Here is a 6983-nt window from a genome sequence, read left to right on the forward strand (position 1 = left end):
GCCAGAGAGGATGTGCACTCATCAGTAAAAGGAGAGGACCTGCCATTGCAGCACGGTCATGTCTCAATTGTTTCGTCTGTTTCTCCACCCTGTCAGGATTTGGAGCATGCACGCATGCATGTGAGCCCAGCATGATTTTCAAGCAGCCATGGCTGGAATGCAAACTGTGGTCAGCCATGCAGGACTCAGCCTTCTATGCACAGTGCTGACTCTGCACCACAGGGCCAGCCCACGAGAGCCTTTCTTTAAAAAGTGCCAGGTGTGGGTGCCAGCATGTGGCATATTGGTTAAGACACTGCATCCCAACTGGCTGACTCCATGGTTAGAAATCACACCACGTACATGTGCATGCATGCCCAAAGTCCCAAGAGGTGAACAGAGGAAAAAGTATTGCAGTGTAGCTATACCCTCTCGGGGGTGACTTCTCAGTTTTTCTCTTTCTGTCTCTCTCTGGTGAGTACACACACCCTATAGCAAAACTCTAAAAAAAGAAAAGAAAAAGTTCAAGCTGTGATGAGGCACTCCTGTAGTTCCAGCTGGGAAGCTGAAGCAGGAGGATGGAGGAATTGAGACTTTGGTTTTTTGTTTCTATTTTTTTCTAAAGGGGGCTGGCCCCGTAGCCTAGCAGTTAAGGGAGCTGGATCCCACATGACCAACTGTATGGTTTGAACTCTGACTCTGGCAGGTTGAAAAACACACTGGAAGCATGATACATGCATGCCCCGAGTCCCAACAAGACAGAGGAAAAGGAGAAGGGATTTGCATGTGACCATGCCCCACTGAGGGCTTCTTTCACCCCACTGAGAGTGATGTTCCCTCTCTCTCCCTCTCTTTGTCTCTCTCTCTGGTGAGAACATGTGCCCTCTGGCAATTTAATAAAAGGAAAAAGTAATATTTCCAAAATAATAAATTAGAGAATGATTATTTACTATGAAAAAAAGCAAAGAAAATCAAATTACATTAAATTTTAAAACATCTGAATTATATTAATTTATCCGCCTTTCAGTAATGTATCCACTGTAAAACAGTGGAAGAAAGGCTGGCTATCATGTAAATATTCATCAAAGGATATAATTTTATCTACAAAAGTCCTGGCACGATTGAAATGAAAGAAAGTGCTATTTTGAATTTATTAAATGTTGTAACACTGGAAAGCTAATGTAGAAAAAAAAATCAACAGAGGAAAGATGACTTCTTCTCAATTATTAGCTTTATTACTCAAGCACGAAGCGTTGTACCATGCACCAGGGATGTACAGCAGAGCAAGACCGCAGGAACTTCCAGTTCTGGAGGGACAAAGCGGCAAGCCTGCACCCTGTAGCAGATGCTGTCACAGGCGGCTCACGCGGGAGGAGCACACCTATGTCTTCTCAGCGCGTTCTGGACAGAGCTCAGTCTCTAAAGACTCGGAGTTGGGGGAGGGAGCCTGGGGCAGTGTGACCTGTTAGAGAGCAGCAGTGCAGGAGGGGAAGGCACAGTTTCTACTTGAGGTAAAGGGAGGGCCTGGACCAGGACAGCCTGGCAGGAAAGGAAAGGCATTTTCATCCGGGATTCTTGAAAATACTTTTAAGAAGTGTGGGCATGGGCCAGTAGGTGGCGTGGTGGTTGGGGTGCTGGACTCCTACATGGCTCGAAGTGGTTTGAGTCCCAGACCTGGTGGCTTGCTTTCCTTTCTCTCTCTCTCTCTCTCTCGCACACATACCCTATAGCAAATTAAAAATAATTAAATAAAATTAAAACCTTTTTAAAGTGCAAGTTGATTAAAAAGAAAAAAGAAATGTGGGCAGAGTCAAGGGAACGCAGGAGCTGAGGTGCCCAGGGACCAGCAGCATTGGGAAGCCATCCTCATTCCCAGCCTGAAGAATTGGAGAGCAGCCAGGGGCCAGGTGGTAGGCAGTGGGAATGCAACTGGACCCACGTGGACCTACTGAGCACGCTGGGTACCTGAGTGCTTGTGTCCGGGCTGGTCGTGACTGGGGGTGAATCAAGGTATGAGACCCTGGTGGATGAACCTGTCTCTCTGCCTCTGTCTCTTCCTCTTTTTCTCACTGAAGAAATAAACACATAAACTTTAAAAAGAAAGAAGATGCTATCAGACCAGAATCCAGTTGTGTGCTAGAACCAAGAAAACATGACCACCTGTGGAACACTAAGAAATACTAGAACAAAGGAACTGGGTGTTTGTTATTATATTTTAAGTATATGACACCTTCGTAAGATGTTTTAATGTTTGGATTACATCAAGTGATAAAAGTTCAATTAAACTTAATTAAAAAAAAAAAAAAAAGACGCATGCACTAAGAGGCCAGTGGTCCTCTTCAGTAGGCCTCCGAAGTGTCACTTGAGCACCACGGGAGTCAAGACTGAGCACTGCCATGTCTGTCACCTGCTGCCAGCAATGCAATTTGGTCGGTCGTCTGCCAGCTGCTCCCCCTTCCCCCCGCTGCTTGGTGGGTTCCCCCACCAGTATCATCACATCTCAGGAGGTGGAGGGCCATTCGCTGGCCGAGGGCAGAGCGCTGGGCGCTAGCCGGGCGTGGGTGAGCGAGGGAGGGTGGTGCCTATGATCCTTTAGTCATCCTTAATCACAAAAGTTAAACAGACTTAACCAACTCAGTTTTCAGTGATAACGAGCATCAGAAATCACACGGATTAATGAGTCGCCAATGATCCCCTTCAGAATAATTCCAGTTTCTTTACCCTCCTTACACAGGCACTGTGAGCAAAGCTGGGACTGAGCTGAGCCCGACTACCCGCCTTCTCTCTGGTCTCTGGCAGAGTTGCCGAGAGCACGCTCATGGCCGCGACTGCAGAGCCAGAGCCGAGGAGACCAAGGCAATGGGAACAGCTACTCGTTTGTCATGCCACGTGCCACTTCTTTTTTTCTCCTTTTTAAAGGTTTTTGCCGATGGGCACCTGTGCTCACTAGAGTCAGAGACAGTGGGAGGGAAAAATGGGAAATCACCCCCCGGGGGGATGGCCACACCATAGTCCTCCTCCAGTCTCCTCTCAGGAGTCTGGGCATGCACACATGCACATGCGTCTGGCGTGAATTTCAACCCACCAGATCCAGGACTCAAACCGTGGGTGACCATGTGCCTTAATCGCCATGCCACCTGCTGGCCCAACAATGTGCCACTTTTCAGCCAAAGATAAAGATTAAAGAAAGAAGAAAAGAAAAAGAAAAAAAATGTTTTGAGAGGTTTTTGCTATAGGGCACATGCGCTCGCCAGAAAGACAGAGAGAGAGAAAGACAGAAAGTGAGAAGTCACCCCCCCCCCCCCTGGGGGGATGACCACATCGCAATCCCTTCTCCTCTATTCTCTTCTCAGGATCTCGGGCATGCATGCACACGCGCCTGGGGTGAGTTTAAGCCACCAGGTCTGGCACTTGAACTGCAGCCACATGGAAGTCTAGCCAACTGCTGGTCCTGGGGGGAAAAAATTAAGTCTTAAAGGCATAATTCTTTTTCTCAACAGATGCCACTGAACGCCCCCACCCCCACCCCATTCCTAAATTCCTGTTATATTCTTGGTTCTCCTCTTGTCTCTGTCTTTTTTTTCTCTCTCTCTCTTTTTTTTGACAGATTTTTGCTATAGGGCATGAGCACTTACTGGAGAGACAGAAAGGGAGACATCACCCCCCAAGGGGATGGCCATGCCGCAATTCCTTCTTTTCCATTCTCCTCTGTTTGGGCATACACACGCACATACCGTATGAGACTTTTTTTTTTTTTTAAGAGATTTTTGCTATAGGGCGCATGTGCTCACCTTCTAAAGAAAGACTGAAAGTGAGAAATCATCACACACCCCCCTCCGGGTGGGGGATGGCCATGCCCCAATTCCTTTTCCTCCAGTCTCCTCTTGGAATTTTGGGCATGCATACACATGCTCCCGGCATGAGTTTTAAGCTGCCGGGTCCAGGACTCAAACCATGGTTGACTATGTGGGAATCCAGCAGCATAACCATTGCACCAATCTGCTGGTCCCCCCTTCTCTGTCTTCTGAGGGCTTGGGTGACCTGTGAGCCTTCAGCCAACACCTTCCAATCAAGTGCACCAACAGCTTTTCTGGAACTGGCCCAGCAGAGCCCACGAATGCAGCCACAGCTAGAGGGCTTCGATGAAGCAGTGTGTCTGAGAGAAGAGGAGGGGAAGAGAGAGTGGAAGGAGACAGAAAGACACAGCAGGGGAAGACTCACCCATCCCCACTGTCCATGCCGAAGTCTGCTCCAAAGAGGACAGAACTTGCAAATTCTAAGGGGGGGTTCTGTTAAAAATGTGTAGGGCTGTGGGTCAGCAGATGGACTGGAGGTTGAAGATGGATCCCACATGGCTGACTGCAGAAGTGAGGCCAGGACCAGCAAGTCTGAGGATCATGCAGGGTGTGTGTGAGCGCTGCCCAAAATTCTGATAGGAAAATGAAGAAGGGACTGTGGTGTGGCCATCCCCCTAGGGAGTGACTTCTCTCTTTCTCTCCTTCTCTCTCTTTCTCTGGTGAGCACACACTCCAAAAAAATAATAATAAAGATTTGGGGCACCACACATGCTTAGTGTGTTTTTCAGACTGCCTGCCTGGGATTTGAACTGCAGTTCACCATGCGAAACCTAACTCCGTCCACACAGCAGTTAACCCTACAAGGTGGCCCCTTTGAGGTATTTTTCTATTTTATAGCCTATATTTTACCTGCTACTTGTGCTTATTATAAACAATTTATTTTGATTTCACAAAGCTTAGTCACTAAATTTTAATTTATTTCATTTCTTTCTTTTTTTCGGGGGGGGGGGAGGTTTTTGCTATAGGACGCGTGCGCTCGCCAGACAGAGAGAGAGACAGAGAGAGAGAAAGTGAGAAATCACCCCCCAGGGGGGCTGGCCACACCACAATCCCTTCTCCTCCATTCTCCTCTCAGGATCTTGGGCACGCACGCACATGCGCCCGGTGTGAGTTTAAGCCACTGGATCCAGGACTCGAACCGTGGTCGACTACGTGGGAGTCCAGTGACATAGCCATTATGCTAGCTGCTGGTCCCTAAATTTTAATTTATTCAGTAACTTTCTATTTTTTTTTAGAGGTTTTGGCTATAGGGCGCATGCACTTGCCAGACAGACAGAGAGAGACAGAGAGAGAGAAAGTGAGAAATCACCCCCCAGGGGGGATGGCCACACCACAATCCCTTCTCCTCCATTCTCCTCTCAGGATCTTGGGCACGCACGCACATGCGCCCGGTGTGAGTTTAAGCCACCAGGCCTGGGCCTCAAACCGTGGTCGACTACACGGGAGTCCAGCGACATAGCTATTATGCCAACTGCTAGTTCACCCCAAATTTATTCAGTAACTTTTAAAAATTAAGTTTCAGTATAAAAGTCAACAATTTGAATGCTAGAAGTTTAAACTAAATTTGCTTTGCTTATACAACTATTTATGTTTTACTTCCAGGGAGACCCAGAACCCTTACACTGATGATTTCTGCTTTTTGAGTCCCATAATTGGTGAGGGGGAGGCACCCAGAACAACTATTGTTTGAAGAAGCTGCAACAACATTTACCTTTCCTTTCTACACTCCCCCCACCCCAAGACGTAGCACATTAGTATAAATTTGAGGAATGTCTGCAAGATAAATTTATTTAACATCAAATCTGGTTTAGTGGAAATCCCTCTAGTAAGCAATGAGGTCATGTCTCTTGCCATGAATCATGTCATTAAATTTATCTTCCCTTCTGGATGCTATCCTTCCTTCATTTGTTGTCATTTCCAAGTCTCTAATTCTTGTGGATTACCAATTAAATGAAATCACTGATTTTTTTTTTTAATTTTGAAGAAAGTATGAAGCTGAAGCTTAAAAGATCTGTATCAACAGGAGTCTGCTTTTAACTGTACATAATTTTTCAGAACCAGTTTTACAAAGCAAACAGCAAGATCATTTTATTCTGAACTCTCCAAACAGTGTCTACTTGAATGTTATCTCTTATTTCACGCGTGTCTTCTCTTCTCTGCCATCTTTCTACTCCTTGGATACTGGGAACAAAATATTATAGGAAAGATGGCTGCTCTTTATTACAATGTTGTATTACCTAGAAAAAAATTTTAGGATAAAAGAAAATCCTCTTCTTTAGATGAACTAATAATTGATTTATCTCCACACATTCTCCACTGCTCTAACTTTCCTCGGAAACTACAACCCACTTAGAAAACTCCCACATATTTTCGAAGATAATCTGAAGGGAACTGTCATTTCGTCAAGGGCTCTTTAAAAGGTCTCAGGTATTCCAAAGCCTTCAGATATGACCCAATACATAGCACAGATCAAGATTTTTCATCTAGAATCGGAATGAGAGTATTTTAATAATGAAGCAAACTTAGAAAGATTTTCTGTCCTGGCGTGTTCCATTTGGAAAGACTCAGAATGACTGGACTGTCCGAAACAAGAAATACATACATACATGTATATAGTAAATGTTACTTAAAATGTTTTCCATGGACATTCAGATGACTTATCCTGGGTTCTAACTGAAGGACTCTTGAAGACAAAGCTAAGCCATTTTTGTATTATAACGGCCTTTTCAAGCATCTTAGCATTTTTCATCTTCGTTTAAAAGAATCCTTATATCAGACAATGATTTCATTCTCTCGCTAAGGATGATTTTGTATTTTGAAACAGCACCGTTATGCCATTCTCAGAAGCTGTGTTCTCAAAAGTTCTTTTCCCACTCCAGGGTCCCCACATTGAAAGGACCCCGGGGAGCGGGGGCAGCCGACCGGGACCCTCGTTGCGCACCCATTTTGATCCGGGAAAGGGCGGCCAGGCAGGGACAGAGACGGCCACGACCAGACAATGTCCTGCATTCACGGCGGCCTCGGCCAATCACAGGCCGGCGCCTCCCGGCCCCGCGCGGCGCCACCGGCCACGGCTCCGGCCGGAGGAAAACCTGGCCTCGGGACGGCCATCTGCGTCCACCCCGGGGAAGGGCGCGCCGCGCTCCC

This window comes from Tupaia chinensis, unplaced genomic scaffold (genome assembly GCF_000334495.1).
Source record: "Tupaia chinensis unplaced genomic scaffold, TupChi_1.0 Scaffold000421_1, whole genome shotgun sequence".
Taxonomy (NCBI): Eukaryota; Metazoa; Chordata; class Mammalia; order Scandentia; family Tupaiidae; genus Tupaia; species Tupaia belangeri.